The 17,836-nt window shown below is 47.5% G+C and overlaps 1 pseudogene across 1 annotated transcript in view; it reads left to right on the forward strand.

Annotated features, from left to right (window-relative positions):
- Positions 1-10,362: 10,362 nt before the first annotated feature.
- Positions 10,363-17,836, forward strand: part of LOC146399379 (protein FAM240B-like) — a 134,704-nt pseudogene continuing 127,230 nt past the window's right edge. Inside the window, exon 1 of the transcript XR_014817643.1 lies at positions 10,363-10,521. The product of XR_014817643.1 is annotated as a protein FAM240B-like (transcript). The remainder of the gene's footprint in view (positions 10,522-17,836) is intronic.

Genomic DNA, 17,836 nt, shown 5'->3' on the forward strand with positions numbered 1-17,836 from the left:
TAAAAGAGACCTGTGCAAACCCTGTTTCGAGACCCTTTTCTCTGGAATAAGATTTTCGTAAAGAGCTCTAAGTTTTTTTTATGGCCAGTGAGAATGTCTTTGGGAAATTAATGATGGATCTGAATGATAAATCTGCCTTCACATGGAAGGGTTGGTTTTATGGAAATATGCTTTTATGCTTCTAAGGCTGTAAATGAGAACAAGACAAGGATATATCCAGAAGCATCATTATTCCAAGCCAGGCCACCTGTCTCACCATTTGATTTCATCAGATTTGTTGGAAATAAAAATATGGATCAACAAAAACCAATTTTTCACGCAAAGGTTGGTAGTTTTCTCGTTTTTTTTTTTTTTTTTTTTTTTTTTTAAGATAAAATACACTTAATATTGTGAAGACCCTGTGGTTTGGGTCAGAATATGTTTCTGCCTTATGGCTCCAGAAGGATTCACCCAGGATAACTACAAGAAAGAAATTTTATGAATGTCAGAGTGTTCATCAATATACCAAATAAGGCCATTTCCTCTTAATTATTAATTGATCATCTAATGATTAATTTTCAGAAATTGGTTGTACAAGGTCTCCTGGGCTGCTGTCACAAATGACCATAAACCAGGTGGCTTAAAACAGCAGAAGTATATCCTCTCACAGTTCTGGAGGCTGGAAGTCTATTTAGTTTTTTTGTTTGTTTTCTTTCTGGCCTTGCCTGGGCCTTGTGAAAGTTCCCCGGGCTGGGGATAGAACCCATGTCAGAGCAGTGACCCAAGCTGCTGCAGTGACAATTCCAGATCCTTAACCTGTTGTGCCACAAGAGAACCCTGAGGCTGGAAGTCTGAGGTCAATGTGTTGGCAGTCATACTGTGCTTCCTCCAGAGTATCTGAAGAGTCCCCCCATGCCTCTCCAGTGTCTGGCAGCTGCTGGTGACTTGTGGCATTTCTGGGCAAGTGGCTGTGTCACTCCAGTCTCTGCCTCTGTCATCACAGGGCCTTCTTTCCTGTATCTCTGTCTCTGTATCCAAATTTTCCTCTAATAAGGACAAAAGTCATTGTCTTAGGATCCACCCTGGTCCAGTATAAGCTCATCTTAACTAATTACATCTGCAAAGCCCCTATTTCCAAATTGGTCACATTCTGAAGTTCCCCATGGACATGCATTTCTATGGGATACGGTTCAACCCAGTACAGCAGTAACTAGATTACCCTACCCATTGTCACTGGAGCACAGTGACATCAGACCATCTTCATGGCATGATGGGGCCCAGGAGGTCCCAACCACTGCCCCCCTCCCCTGGCTTGGCATCTCTTCACACTACCTATTAGTTAACATTACCTGATTTACTCAACTTTTAATTTATTTTACCCTGACTCACTTTCTTACTGAAGGCATTTTTGCAAGAAACTTGATATTACCAACTTGAATGAAAACAAAACCCACTTGCCTGCAGTATAAGATGATTTTAGAAATCAGTTCAAAGAAAGTCCATGGTATGCAGTCAGATGCTACATCCGCAGAGACTCCTGTCCTGGTGAGAGGCAGATGGCCAGGTGGGAGACCGGCCAGCACCACCAGGAAGGAGGCTTTCTGCTTGGGTTCCCAGAGCCGACAGAGAGGGAAAGGCCAGGACTGATCTGCAGGTGCCTGGTCACTTGGTGCCATGTCCCTGGGCCAGGTGAAAGCATCTCCCAAACATACCTGCATGTGGGACCCACTCTCAGAATGACCTCCAGCACACTGTGAAAGCAGGTGGACATGCACCCACTTGAGACACTTGAGCTTAGCTTTCTCCACAGTAACTGGGATTTACTGTTACAGATCCCACAGTCCAACCTCTGGAAAGAGTGTCCATCCCGTTTGTCCCCACACACCCTTTTGTGCTCGCCTCTCTCCACTGCTGGTTAGTCTGGACCCACCTTGGAGCCCCTTGCTCAGACCCGCATATGCTTCTCCTGACCTGAGCCTTCTGGCTGCAGGGGAACAGCTGATGGTTTGAAGGCACCCTTGGCTGGCTCTCTCCTAGCTGCTGGGACCCATGGCTCTGGCTTGGCCCAGCCTCTGGGAGCTGCTGCTTGTCTCATTCAGGGCCCCTGCATGCCGTTGGTCTGTCCTTGGCCTCTACACTCACCATGCACACTCTCGGGGTGATCGCACCACCCCAACACTGCCACCCTCCAGGACCAAGCCTCCAACTCTGGTGCTCATGGCTCCAGCATCATTGAGCCCCATTCACCTGGTGCCCCCTCACAGACTTGACTTCCCCTTCATTTCTCTGGGGAGGCTTTCTGGTCCCCATGCTCCCCCCCTGAATGGGAGAACTCTGCCTGCTTTTTTGTCATCTCCTCTTTACTTCATCTCAGATCCCTGTTAGCTGGGAACTGTTCTGGGAGCAGGTGTAGCTCTTGTTCTGGCACAGGGTCACTCCCAGTGGCTGCTGCTTATTAGCTTTTCATTCATTCATTCATTCATTCATTCATTTTTGAAAACTTGGTGAGCATCAACTGTGTGCCAGGCCCTGAATTAGGTGCTAGGGATTCACCGTGAACAAAAAGTGACTATTTCCTCCCCCAGCTCCACTGGTGTTTACATTCATGGGAGGGAATACAAACTATAAATGGATAAATATGAAATATGTCAGGTGGTGACAAGCAAAAGGCAGGGTGAGGGACAACAGAAAAACACGTCCTGTTCAGATGGGATGAGGAGAGGTTTCTGGCAGCCTGGGCATCAGGGTGGGGTCGGGGGAGCAGCTGTGTGGTTATTGGGGATCTTTGGGGGAGTGTAGGGCACTCCAGGTAGGGGGAAGACAGGGGTCAAGGTGCTGATGCAGCTCCAGCAGGAAGCAGGGTAGGAAAAGAGCAATAGGCAACATCAGTTAAGAGAACAGGGAAGGCAGGCCAATTCCCAAAGCGCCTGCTCTGGCCAAGATCACCATCAAAGCAGACTACCGCCCAGGCCCCCTGCCTGGGCACCTGAGTGAGGCACAGGAGACAGTGTTCCTGTTAGCAAGGGAGGTTTGACAGCTCAGATAAGCAACATACTAAGGGTGAGAGGGCTGAGGAGTCTGGGTGGTTGTGAGGCCACACCTGGGCCTCCCAGGTGCCAGATGAGCCAAGAACTCACTCCCCCTCTGTGGATCGAGGAGCTTCCCCCAGACTCCAAGTCAGTTAGCACAGAGGAGTAAGTCTGGATCCGTCTGTGGCCAGTGGTACCTGCTCTGCATTTGTGAGAAGGAAAGTTTAAGGAGTAGAGCACCGGTCCAAAAGCCCCTGGCTTACTGGTGGGGAGCAGCTCCTTGCTTCCTGACTTGGGGTGCCAAGAATTGCCTATTTCAAAAGGTCTGTTTTCAGGCAGGTGAGGAATTCCATGCTCTAGTCCTCAGCAGCATAAATTCGTGGCTTCTTTCAAGGGGGTGTATTTACTTAGCAAGTAAATTGGGATATATCATCACTAAATTTCAACATTTGGCACATATGATATTTATGTGCTTAATAGCTTCATTAAGGAGGTTTTCAGGAGTATATTACTGAGTGAACCTATAGATCATTGGGCAATAAATTTAGAGACCTCTCCTTAGCACATATCTAATTTGGCCATGGTTTTAATTAAGTGTTTCAGCTAATGATTCCCATTTATATTTAATAAAATGTATTGTATAAAAACAAGTTATCAAGCCCCAGTTTATTCAAGTTCCTCCAACTGATGTGGCCACTGAAGAGCAACCCACATTGAGACGCATTGCATTCAGTCCTGCCAGCTCTGAAGTAGAGCACTGACTGGAAACATTTGACAAGGAGTCAGAGCCTGGACATGACCTTCAAGACCACTTGGCTTGAAGGGGAAGTGCTAAGGCTAAGTTACCTTGGTGAGTTGTAGAATGACACAAGCTAAGCATCTGCAGATCAGGCTGGTTTTGGAAAGGGCTGCAAAGCTGCAGGTTGGTGGCACGTGTCCTGGAGACCTCAGATTTCATCTCAGGTTATCTGATTGTGTCTTTTCCCTTTGAAATCAAGCATCCGCTCCAGACCACACCCACCCGACAAGTCCATGGCCCACTAAAGGCAATCACACCTTGTCTTTAAATGTGGGAATGCCATGAGCCTGTGGGGCCCTGCCCCCACCCCATCCTCAGGACCCAACCTCCTGCTTCTCACGCTGTCCCCTCTGTTCCTGGCTGACGGCCACAACCAAGGCCCCAGCACCACACCTCTGTCTTCCCCATCCCAAAGGACTGCTGAAGACCTTCAAGGTCATGTCCCTCCCCCAAGGCAGTCCACAACCAGTGACCAGTTGATGTGGGTTGCAGACACCTGTCCTGTGGCTCCAGCTTGGAATAACTCTGAATAACCCTGCTCCAGAGCACACCTCCAACCATGGAGGTGACTAAGGCCTTGGTGCAGCTTCATCACAGCCCAGGCCCCTTCTGCCCAGGCTCACTGCCTCTGCTTCCCCAGAGATGTGGGTTCCAGGGCTAGCCCATCAGCCATTGCAGAGTCCATGCTGAGCAGACACGCTGGTCTCAAAGGCCCTCATGAAGATGGTCACTGCAGCATTCTTGTGCGAAAGAGTGGAAACAACTCACCATAAAGGCCCAACGAGGCTTTATCAAATGTGGAATATACAGCACAAACTCTCCTGCAGTTAAAAATATCTGCATAGTATGTGGAAAGCTCACCAAGCTATGTTGAGGTTTTTTTTTGTTTTTGTTTTTTTGTTTTTAAAGAAGAGACCTACATGATGGTGCCTTTTATGTCAAAACAGAACAAAACAATTGTAGCCATTTTCTGGGGAGATATATAGGTATCTAAAAGCTTAGAACATTCTAGAAAAAGCTAAGACCTGATTGCAGCAATTACCTCTGAGAAGGGACAAGGATGGAGGATGAGTAATAGAGAGAGTGAGGTGGGGAGAGGTGGTCAGAAAGGACTTTAACCTTTCATGGAATGCTCCATTTTCTTCCTTTTTTTTTTCTTCTTTTTACAAGAGAATATAGTCACATATTGATAGCTGAAGTAAAAATAAATCACTTTTTTGAAGAATGGCCATACAATATAATTTTCACTGAAATATATGGATGGGACCATTAATGAGGATGAAAGAAGCACATCAGAAATACTTAGATGCCATTTAAGTGTCTGCTTTGCTCCTCAATTAGAAGGAAATAATTGGGTTACATCTGAAAAGAAAGCAGACTGAAAAAATATGTCTAATCCACCACACCAAGCTGTTACCTATTTACAAGAATCTTCAAAAAGCATTGCCCTAAACCTTGGGATTTTCATACTGGAAATTTTCCATAACACTGGTGGTTGCTAGGAGCTGAGTAAAGCTGGGATCCATCAATCTAATTTTCTCATTCCTGTAACATGGTTTATTCTCTCCCCCTTTTAATTGATGGCCACTTTTTAATACCAGTACAGTCAAAGCAGCTTATCTTCAAGAACATCACCCTGTCCATAAACTTGCTGCAGGCACAGATTAATTTTCACAGCCCAAGGGAGGCAGACACTGGTTGGAGAAAAGCAGAGCTAGAACATAGCCCCATTGTTTTTGGTATGGAGCAAAGGATTAGAGACAGCGAGTGATAAAACTGTTCAAGGAGGAATTGTTTAAATCATATTACTTAGCACATAACCATTGCAGTGGACATTTGTGTTGTGTCACCCCAGCTATATTGCCTCTGTTTTCTAAAAGCAGCCTGAATTTTCATCTGTGATTGGCTGCATGATTTGTAGGTCCCCATGCAAAATGTTTAACAATTATTAAGAACTTCAAGATGATGACAGCAGAGCAGTAAAGCAAGCCCAGGGCACTTCTGAGGGTGGGCCAGACACACTCATTCTTCTCTTCTGGTATGAGCAACACACCCAGCCACACCCAGCCCTAGGGCTACAACATGTGACCCTGAGCTAAATCAGCCCCTGAGTCACATTGCTGTGATGGCACGGAGTGGTTCAAGGGTGAGCCTGTGAGCCCATCACAGTAACAGCCTGACCAGAGTGTTTCCTGGAAGTTCTGTTCCTCTGATGTGGACCTAGGACCATGTGGCCCAGTCGCTGCTGGCAGCCTTCCTGTGACCGTGAGGAGTGACCTCTCTGACATTTAGGCAAACACACAGCAGACCACAGAGCTGAGCTAGGACCCCAAAACAACCTGGCTCTGATAATACATGTTAAGCCCTTACAGCAAACTTCCCTTTACATAAGCCAACACGTTTTCATTTGTATAAACCATTTTGAATTGGGATTTCTGTCACTTCTACCCAAGAGCAACTTCCCTGTATGAGTTCCCATAGCTTGTCAAGAGTGTACATTTTTCACAACCTATTTATGGAAGGCAATTTGGCAATGTCAATTAGTATTAAAAATGTTCGTGCCATTTGGCCCATGATTTCTATTTCTGGGCAGGAATTTATCCTAAAGAAACTGTCACCCAGTTGTGGAAAGACACATTTTTTAATGGACTTTGCAACATGGTTTGTAATTATGAAAAATTGGGAACACCTGTATCTCCATCAACACAGAACTAATTAAATAAATGATGATTGTTTCATTTTTCCAAACAATAAAGTTGAAAAGAATGAACTTGACATTAACATCCCTAGAAAGGTACCTGCAGCTCATGAAGTGAAAGAAGCAAGCTGTAGTACACTGGTTTTTGCTCTCGATTTTGTAAAATCACGATAAAGTACTCACTACTGCATACCAACAGAGAAAAAGGATGCTGGAGGATTGGGAGAGTAAATTGAGGGGATGTCACTTTACAGAACATAAACATTCAAATGCTGCAGAAACCTAATGAGGCTGTATTGCTTTTATACTGAAAAAAATAAAAAGGAAAAGGCAGTTTAAATCCCAGGGTGCATAATTTGTCTTGAGGTATTTGGCCTAAGTAACTCTGTGATGCCCGCATTAAATAAACACCGAAGACCCTTATCTGTTTCTCCTCATGCAGATTCTCCACAGAGTGAGTCTTGGCTCCAGAATGTTCCAGAATGCATGCAATGACCATCCTGGACACCAAGGAGTCACACTCCCTGCTGATGGTAACAGCCCAGAGAGGCGATCTCCTGTCTCGGGATCTCTGGTGAGTCAGGGTACCATGTGTCTTGCCTGTTTTCACATAATCACCACAGTATATATTTGATGTGCCTTTTATCTAAGAATTGAATATTTCTTTCTTTTTTTTTTTTTTTTTTTTGTTGTTGTTGCTATTTCTTGGGCCGCTCCCGCGGCATATGGAGGTTCCCAGGCTAGGGGTTGAATCGGAGCTGTAGCCACCGGCCTACGCCAGAGCCACAGCAACTCGGGATCCGAGCCGCGTCTGCAACCTACACCACAGCTCACGGCAATGCCAGATCGTTAACCCACTGAGCAAGGGCAGGGACCGAACCCGCAACCTCATGGTTCCTAGTCGGATTCGTTAACCACTGCGCCACGACGGGAACTCCCAGAATTGAATATTTCTGAGACACAGAGGGTCCTCTGCCTCACTGACATCCAAGCCCTCATTTTGCAATGAAGGTGTAGGTAATTGATGACATGATTTCCTATTATGGTCTAGGCACTGAGGAAGCAGTGCTGAAGGTGTCAGCCATTGTGCTTCCCCCCCAAGAGCCCAGTGGGAGGGCCGATGTCAGGAACCTGCAACTCATGAAGTGAAAGAAGCAAGGGCCTGTGGCCACGTGTATGGGGCTAATGCAGCCCTTGGGACCAGGGAGGCTTCTGGGAGGGGTGTGGTTCCAGGCAGAGCCTGAGCTGGGATGAGAGTCTTCAGGGATATAGGCCCACCTTTCAGAGGGAACCCCTGTATGAGAACAGGAAGAATATAAAAGAAGGAACTGAATCTGAAGAATCTAGAGGGGCCGTCTTACCTGAGCCTGGGGAGTTAGGGAAAGGCGTGAGCCTAGACGGGAGCACAGCTGATGGGCCTTTACCCACTGCCTCGAACATCTTGTCATTTCTCTTAGAGAAAATAGAAAATGTAAAGCCACTAGGATTTTTAGGCCAGGAGTTTGCGATTATCTTTGCACCATGAAGGGCCCCTTGGGCTGATAGGAGGGGTAGTTGAGGGAATGAGTTGGTCCAGGCAAGGGTGGAGGAGGCCAAGAGTGGTGTTCTGAGTGGGAGAATCAGCCCAGCTTGGCAGTGGACTGGTTTGGGCTGATGGGGAGACAGGCAGGAGGAGCCAGTCTCAGCCCGGCTCCCCTCTTTCTCTGTTGTCCCTGAAGATGGACAATCTTCACAATGCCCCACATTTAACAGGTATTGTCAACTTTGCACCAAAGGTGCCGAGTGAACCTCCCACCCCCCTCCAGCAAGGGGCAGCAGGACAGGTCAGAGGCAGTGTCAGACCTGGCCATGCTGGCACAAAGTGAAAATGTGGGCCCTTGTCCGAAAGGCTCTGATAGTCTCAAGCTAGGCCCCTCTGAGCACACACACAGAGGGGCTGCCCTGGTTCACTACAGAGGTTAAGTAGCAGGTGGATTCTGCCACCAGGCAGGTAACTTGGTGGGAACTGACTCACAAGGATTGTGGGAAGAGTGTGGGGTGTGTGGCCAGCCTCTGGTCCACTCACATGGCTTCCTCACACATGATGGTCTGAGGTGGTCTGGGCCAGCTTTCTCCCACTTGAAAAGTGAGCCTCATCAATTAAAAAAAAAAAATGTTTAAAACTCTAGAAATGGCTTCCTTTAATGAAGCAGTGGCTGCTTTAGTTGCTTCAGGAGCCACTCCACTCTCTGCCAGCAGATCTCCCGGGAGAATTCCCACATTCACACGCTGGGGTGGCAGCCATTTCTCATGTAAAACAGTGGATTCAGGTATAAAGGCACACCCTGCCTTTGTTTCTCATGTTCACATTTCACATCATCTCTATTCCCCTGAATCCTCTCCAGGGCCTACATGTCATAGAAAGAGGCCCAGGCGGGTGGAAGCTATAAGGCTGAAGGATTCTCAGACCGTGATCCCAGCTTGAATGGGGTGAGTATTTTTACTGCAGCTGTTGCTTTTCTGTGAGCACCTTGGTTACAGAGTTCCACAGGTTTTGAGTGATCTGGCCCAAACCTTTTTAAGCCATCACCCTGGTTTGTTTTCAAGTGTGGTTTGGTTTGGTTTTCAGTGTGAGATTTCACACAACAGGAGGCTTTTCGGGGCTGTAGTTATGTCACAGGAGAGCAGAAACTCCTGTGTCTGAACCCCGGGGCCCATCCGAGGCTGGATGGTTGCTTTGTTACAAAGACAAGAGCTGGGCCCTCACCGGGTGCTCGTGCTGCTGCCAGGCCTCAGCTCTGTCCGGGCCTCTGTCACTGTGTCTTGAGGCTGCCCACCTGCCAGCAAGGAGGCAAGAGACAAGCCCATGCAAAAATGGATGCCTACAGCATATACCACTTCACTCAACCACATACTTATTCAATCCTCTGTTGTCACAGGAAGTTGCAGTACATTCATTCTCAGTGTGGTGCAGTAATTCTTTGTGGGATTAGGTCATTATTTATTAATCCACTTTAATGTTAATAGACAGTGCAGTATTTTTTTTCCTCTTTTGTACTACCAATAATGCTAACTAGTAATGCTAGTAATTTTACATGTCTTTTGTTAGAGGTACACACTCATTTACCTTGTGTAAAGACTGGGCTTTGAAAATGTATATGTACACTTTATAAAATATAAATTTACTAAATATCATTGTACTGCTTTCCAGAGAAGTATGCAAATCCATACTTCATCTTTCACATTTTCAGTGAGTGAGTGGTCTGACTCTTCCACATCCTAACCAATGTTAAATATTGTCTGTCATTTTGATTTTCCCCTTATGTAAAGTACATGATTTCTCTGTGACTGAAAAATTTAGACATACGTTTTTATGAAATATGTCTTAAAACCAAAACACAGACCAGAAAGACAGTTAAATTAGTCCATCTTGATGGTATTAAGGCTCCTGCCATTTTTCTGTCATCATTACAACTTCCATTTCTGGTCAAATTGATCTAATATAGTCCTTTAGTATAAATATATTCACAAACATCTGTTGTTCTCTTTTTAATCTCCCCAAAGAAAGAAGTTAGTGCATTATTCATTGATAGGATCAAAACAATATAAGATGATCCAGTTCCAACCTCTCTTCTGCAGGTGGGAGCTGGCCTGGGGCCAGGTGGAAAGGTGTCCGTGGATGCCGGCAAGGGCGGCGATCCTGGCCTGCTGCGCATGCGGGCACTTTGGCCGGAAGAGGACCTCTCCCCCTCCCTCTCCATTCCCAACTGCCAGTGCCCTGCTGAGGGGAGGGACAGCCAAGGCACCCCTGCTGGGAGCTCCCAGACCCGCTGCGGCGAGGGGAGGGGCGTGGCGTCCCCACCCCGCACCCCCCACCCAGACAGCTGAGCTGCAGTAGCGGCTCCAGACCTCCCGCCAGGCTAGGCGCTGGGCCTCTCAGGCTCCAGAGGCCAAGACGGGTGCGAGCAGATGCTGGCCCTCTCCTGGGGGTCCCGAAGCGCCCAGACTCCACAGGCTTCGAGCTACACCTGAGCCAGGTAGGGCAGTGGCTGGGGGTGTGGAGCGCTGAGGGTGCGGGGCGGGGGTGGCGAGGGCACCCCGCGCTGCTGGGAAGGACAGTAGCGCGCCCCCCAGGGGCCCAAAGGCTGAGGACGGGGCGGGGGGGGGAGGGGCGGGGGGGAACGGGGTGTGGGGGGTTAGGGTTCTTGGCGGCCTGGTTGGGGGCGGGTCACTTCTTTTTAGAGACAGATACCCTCCCCGCCCCCGCCCCCCCCCATTTCTTTTTGGAGTATGGACCCCTTTAAAATGCTTTGGAGTCAGTGTGGGGGCAGAGCACAGGAGCATCCCTTCGTCCCCCTCGGGTTTGAACCCCCCTCACCTCTAGCACCTTCCTATGGGGCAATGAAGATGGACCTATATCCACCTTCTTCCTGGGGTCTCCTAGCCCTAGATCCGCCTCTTGGCCTGGGTATGTGGGCTCTGAGGTCTGCGGGTGGACTCAGAAGTGACCACCAGGGGGCGTGCGGGGAGGGAGACCCTTGCAGCGGCCACAAGGTCCTGGGAGACAGCGTTGCTACCAGCATTCAGAGCCTGCATTCCAGGTGTATGGGGAAGAAGCAGCAGGCTTCCTGAGGCCAGGCGCCAGTGCACATGGCCCAGGCCCTGGGGTCTCCGGTGGACCCCCTTGTCTCTGGGGTCCAGTAGAACCCACACCGGGTGCCAGGCCTCTGCCAGACTGGGGCGGCGGGGTGTCTGCTGTTGCTGGTGAGCCACGCCCCTCGCCTGCCGCCGCTTCCTGTGAATTAGGCAGGAGGCTGGCATCGGCCAGCTCCAGTTGCTAAAGTTTCCCTGGCAACTTTCACCGTGCCATCTGTCCTCCCTTCTGTGCAGCGCTCCCCCCACCCCAAGCAGCCTGAGAACCAAGGGCCTTGGTAGGATGTCCCTGGTGCGGTGTGCCTGGAGACACCCCCTACACACTGGCAGTCTGAGCTGGGGCTGCCAGAACTTTGGAGCAGGTCCCCCCCCCCGCCCCCCCCGGAGATGGCCTCCCTGCCCTGGTTCAGAGGGTGCTGGGAAATGGATGGAGGTCCCCGCTGCGGTTCATAGGCCTCTGGGGACGTCATGGATCTTGCCTTGAGTGATAAGAGGGTGCGGGTGCTAGGGTGGACCTTGCTGCCAGCATGGACCTTGCTGTGGGGTTTGGTGGTTCCTGGCTGGTGGGTGGCTCCTTGGGTTAAGGATCTGGCAGTGTCACTGCTGTTTTGGTGTGGGCTTGACCCCTGGCTCCAGAACTTCTGCATGCTGCAGGCACAGCTGAAAAATCAGAATAAAAGGCCTGATTTGGAAGCCTTACCTGGGGGCACCCTCAGGTGGATAATCACTGCACACCACAGTGGCCCTGCCTTGCTGGGGCAGGTATCTCCCCCCCTTCCCAGTTTTTTTTTCTGTCAACTCCCTAAATGTTTTTTAAAAACCTGTCTGTCCTCTTGCACATTTTCTGCAACATTTTCATATGAGAAGTACACATACCCACAAGAGCACTGAATTGCACCCTTGACTTCTTTATTCCCACCTCAGCTCCCTCCATTAACCATTTTCCTAGACTTTGCATACATTTTCAAGCCAACCTCTAAAAATGTGCTCTGTCAGGGTTTAAAGATTTGTCAAAGATGTAGAACCTGGTCTGTGAGGTACTTATTGACATTTGGAAAGTAACTGTTCCCTAACTTTAAATTGCAACTGGACTCCCACCTTTCCTTGGCAGGTCCCTGGAGGGCCTTTAGGGGCTGCTCATTGTTTTCTTGTTGGTTTGATACTTCCCTGAGGGGTTTTATCCTGATGTGGTACATTTTTTATGCTTGTGGGTCTTTTATGAATAAGTCAAGCATATTTCTGTGCAGGGAAAATATACATAAATTGATTTAAAAAATTTTCTGCGACCTCAAGTCACTAAGTGTTTTTTAAAAAATCATGTCTGGATTGAGAAAGTCCTGTGGTCAAACACTATGAATACATTATGGATTTTTAGAAATGGAAAAAGGAAACTGTTCCTGGAAATCCATCTCCTAGTGATGGGGTGGTGGGTGATTTCAGTATTTGGATTAAAGCCTTATTTGAAGTTCCCCCTTTGGTGTTCAGGAGTCCCTTCCCCTAGGATGCAGAGGGGCTGGAAGTCCTTCAGTAGGTAAAAGATCCTAGGGTTGGTGAGGAGCTGATGGGAAATGGGGGATCCCAGGCTTTCAGGGATTTCAGGAAAGACTCATCCCCTTTAGCCTGTGCCCCTTTGAAAGGGTCCCTGCACCCCTGTTTGAAGCCCCCTGCAGGGGAGGAGAGAGATGTGGGTGAGATTCAGCCCCACCCCCAAGGTTCTGGAAGGTGATTCTCTCCTGGGGACAGTGGTGACACCTAGGTACAGTGACACTGGATGCAACCTGCCTGCTTTGCATGGCCAGGACCCTGTGGATGGGCCTCCTGCTCCAAAGTGTCCTCACTCAGGGTTCCTCCCAGGGCTGTGTGGAAAAATGAGAAACAGAGCCCATAATCCCAGCCCAGGTGGGGAGTGGCCTGGGACAGCCAGGACCCTTTCTTGGGGGCTCTGATGGACCCATGGTGTGGCTTGAGCCAGAGGAAGTGCAGGATGGGGCAGGGGGGACTGTGGCCTGCCAGATTGGGTCCCAGGAGGCCTAGGGCCCAGGGGGACAGTCACACAGCCTGAGAAGAGCTGAAGGCAGCCCTGGAGGAGGGAAAAGAAAATTCAGCCTGAGGAGTTCCCATGTGGCTCAGCAGTAATGAATCTGACTAGTATCCCTGAAGACATGGTTTCAAACCCTGGCCTCTCTTAGAGGGTTAAGTATCCAGGCATTGCCATGAGCTGTGGTGTAGGTTACAGATGTGGCTTGGATTCTGCATTACTGTATCTGTGGCCTAAGCCAGCAGCTGCAGGTCTGATTCTACCCCTAGCCTGAGAACTTCCCTACGCAGTGGGTGCAGCCCTAAAAAAAAAAAAACAAAAGAAAAGAAAAAAGAAAATTCAACCTGGGACCCCTTACCCTGGGGATGAGGAGGACTGTGTGAGGAGCAGAAGAGGCACTTCTGCCTGCTGGCTGGCCCCCTAAAAGCACATGGCATGGCAACTCCTGTCTGGGATTTTTTCTGCCCTCTCCCTGTTCTGCCTCCTTTCCAATTCTGATGTACTGTTCTTTGTCTACACCATCATTGGCAGGGGTCTGGCAAGCTGGGGTAGGCATTTTCTGGTGTTGCATATGGGGCCCTTGTCTCCAACCACAAAGGTCCCCAGGAAGGGACCTTGCTTCTCTACATCCCATGAGTTCTGGAGGGTGGCTGGAAGGCATCAGTGGTTCCAGATTTCCCCTCAGCTTGTGTATTCAGCTCTTAGAAGTTGCAAAACCAGTCAGGCCGCTGACCTATACTTTCTTTGCTTCACCATGAGGCTTCAGAGCCAGGCCAGCAGAGTGTTTTCACTCAGGCCTGGCGTCTCCCTGCCGCTGGCCCCTGGGGTTCAGTTCCTGGCAGGTGGCATGTGAATTTACATCCACGAAGATGACTGTGGGATGTTTGCAAAGCTGGCACTTGGGGAGTGGGGGTGGGGCAAAGAAACAGATTATTTTGTGAACATGGAGCCCCGATGAAGCTGGAGATGGAGTTCCTGAAGCTGGTTGCAGTGAGCCTGATGTGTGGGGTTAATGATTTCCCAAACATGGGGTGAATGTTCTTGGTTTCCAAGAGTTCAGAGGCTTCCCTGCTTTCCTGTCACCAAAAGCTAAATGGATGGGGTGGGGAGTGACAACTGTGGAGCCAGGAAGTTCCTTTGGCAATATTATAAGGCAGAGAGGCTGGTTTCTGATAGGAGGGGGCTGTCTACCTCCAAAAGGACTGGGGGACAGAGGCAGGATGGGGGGCCAGGGCAGCCACTGGGAAGGTGTTTATTACCCAGGAGAGAAGTTTCCACACTTCTCCTTTCTAATCTGGGTGCCTGCACTTCATTGTCTAATTGCTCTGGCTAGAATCCTTTGTAAAGTGTTTTTTGTTTATTTTTGTTTCTGTTTAATAGCTGCATCTATGACATATGGAAGTTCCCAGGCCAAGGACTGAATCCAAGCCTCAACTGTGACCTAAGCTGAAGCTGCAGCAATGCTGGACCTTTTAACCTAGTATGCTGGGCTTGTGATTGAACCCTCGCATCCACAGTGACCTGAGCTGCTGCAGTCAGGTTCTTAACTCAGTGCACCACAGCACAGCAGGAAGTCTGTGTACAATGTTGAATAGAAATGGTGAGAAAATGCATCCATATCTGGTTCCTAGTATCTGGGGAAGCCTCCAGCCTTTCACCCTTAGGGAGGATGTTAGCTGTGGGTTTCTTATGGATGCCCTTTATTAGGTTGATGATATTCAAGCCTAGTCTTTGTTGACTGTGCTTGTTTGTTTTTTGATTTGATTTGGTTTTGGTTTTGGGGCCACGCCCACAGCATGCAGATTTCCTAGGCCAGGGATTGAAACCATGCCACATCTGCAACCCGAGCCACAGCAGTGATAATGTCAGGTCCTTAACCTCCTGAGCAGCTGGAGAACTCTTATTAAGAGGTTTTTATCATGAAGCGCCTTTGGATATTGTCAAATGATTTTTCAGCTTCCACTGAGATAATCTGCTGCTTTTTTGTCCTTTATTCTGTTAAGAAGATATCTTACATTAATTGATTTTTCCATGTTAACCCAATTTTGCATTCTTGTGATAAGTCCCATTTAGTCATGGTTTATAACCCTTTTTATATGCTTCTGGATTCTGTTTTCTGATATTTTGCTGAGCTCTTTGTGTGTATGTGCATAAGAGTTAGGGGTCTGTAGTTTTTTTGGGATGGTATTGCAGTAATGCAAGCCTCATGAAAATATTAGGAAGTATTCTCTATTTTTGGGGGAAAGTTTGTGATGAATTAATATAAATTCTTTTTTAGGTTGAAGTATTGTTGATTTATAGTGCTATGTTAGATTCAGGTGTACCACAACATGATTCTCTACACACACACACACACACACGCACACATTCTTTTTCATATTATTTTCCATTATGGTCTATCATAGGATATTGATAGTTCCCTGTGCTATACAGTAGGACTTTGTTGTTTATCCATCCTGTATACAATAGTTTGCATCTCCTAACACTGAAATCCCACTTTATCACATGTCCTCCCCCCTCCCCCTTGGCAACCACAAATCTGTTCTCTATGTCTGAGACCACTTCAGTTTCAGGCAGGTTCACTTGTGTCATATTTTAGATTCCAGTAGTGTAGAAGTGATATTATATAGCATTTGTCTTTCTCATTCTGACATCACTTAGTATGATCATCTCTCGGTCCATCCATGTGGCTTCAAATGGCAGTACTTCATTCTTTTCATGGCTGAGTAATGTTCCACAGTATATATGGACCATATCTTCTTTATTCATTCTTCTACTAATGGCTGTTTAGTTTGTTTGCATGTCTTGGCTTTTGTGAATAGTGTTGCTGTGAATATTGGGGTGCATGTATCTTTTCGAGACATTAAGTCTTCTTTCAGTGTTTGGTAGACTTTACTAGTGTGACTATCTGGGCCTGAGCTTCTTTTTGTGTGAAGTTCTTTTTTTTTTTTTTTTTTTTTTTTCGTCTTTTGTCTTTTGAAGGCCTCACTCACAGCATATGGAGGTTCCCAGGCTAGGGGTCTAATTGGAGCTGCAGCTGCCAGTCTATGCCACAGTCACAGCGACACAGAATCCAAGCTATGTCTGCGACCTACACCACAGCTCATGGCAATGCCAGATCCTTAACCCACTGAGCAAAGCCAGGGATCAAACCCATAACCTCATGGTTCCTAGTAGGATTTGTTTCTGCTGTGCCATGATGGGAACTCCGTGAAGTTCTGAATTTGTTAACTCACTTGTCTCCTTGCTATGAACATGTCTGATCTTCTGTTTCTTCTTGAGTCACACAAGTTGGTTTTCATCTCACTGAAATCTGTCCATTTTCCTAAACCTTCTAATTAATTGTCACACAATTGTTCATAGCATTCCTTTGTATTCCTGTGAGGCTGGTAGCAGCACCCTCTCTCCATTTCTGGGTTTGATGATTTTAGTATTTCCCCCCCACCTCCAATCCTTCTAGTTAAGAGGTTTTTTTTTTTAATTGACCTTCAAAGAACAAATTTTGGGTCTCATTGATTTTTCTTTATTTTTTTATATTCTTTTTAATGAATTTTCACCCTCAGTTTCATTAGTTCCTTCCTCGGTTTTGATTCTAGCCAGAGGAGACACAATAAGAGCAATAATGAAGAGGCATCTGTGTGGTCCAGGAAGAAAGGAGAGCTGGGTTAGTGGTCTGGGAATGAGGGGTGGGTATGGTTTTACATAGGTGGTCAGGGTGGACCCCCTGAGAAGGTGGAACTTGAGTAAAGACATGAAGGAGGGGAGGGAAGTCATAAATGATAAGTGAAGTATGTAATGGAAGTTGATGTGACAACAGTTTTTGCACTTACCATTTTAAAAGTTGTGCTCAGGTGTATGTACCATACAGTTTATTGCATTAATCATTTTAAGTGCGCAGCTCAGTCAGCTTAATTTCCTTCACCTTGTTGGGAAGCCATCACCTCCATCCACTTCCAGAACTTTTTCATCTTCCCAAACTTATGGTCTGTCCCCATTCAACACTCACTGCCCCACCCCCTTCCCAGCCCCTGGGCCCTACCATCTGCTTCCTGTTTCAATGAATATGACTCCTCTATGGACCTCATGTGAGTGGGAACTTATAGGATTTGTGTTTTTGTGTCTGGATTATTTCACTGAGCTAATGTCCTTGAGGTTCATCCATGTTGTAACCAGTGTCATAATTTCCTTCTTGGAGTTCCTGTTGTGGCTCATCAGGTTAAGAACCTGACATAGTATCCACGAGGATTCAGGTTCAATCCCTGGCCTCACGCACTGGGTTGAGGATTTGGCATTGTTGCAAGCTGCAGTGTAGGTTACAGATGCAGCTCAGATTCAGTATTTCTGTGGCTGTGGTGTAGGCCTGCAGCTGCATCTCCCAATAGACTCCTAACCCCTAGCCAGGGAACTTGTTTTTTCTTTTTTAAGTCAGGCGTGGCTTTAAAAAAAGACAAAGACAAAGAAAAAAGAGAGACAGAATTTTCTTCTTTTTAAGGCTAAATAATCTTCCATTGTATATGGATGGACCATATTTGTTGTTCTGTTGCTTCTGACTTTTGGCTGTTGTGACTAATGCTGCCATGAATGTGGGTATTCAGTTGCCTCCTGTCAGAAAGCATTTTGGGGGGCATGTTTGATGTAAGTTTGAGAAAGATAGATTGATT

This window comes from Sus scrofa, chromosome 10 (genome assembly GCF_054392235.1).
Source record: "Sus scrofa isolate SSC_HxYL_T2T_F1_AM1 chromosome 10, Sscrofa_HxYL_maternal_Yorkshire_Landrace_v2.0, whole genome shotgun sequence".
Taxonomy (NCBI): Eukaryota; Metazoa; Chordata; class Mammalia; order Artiodactyla; family Suidae; genus Sus; species Sus scrofa.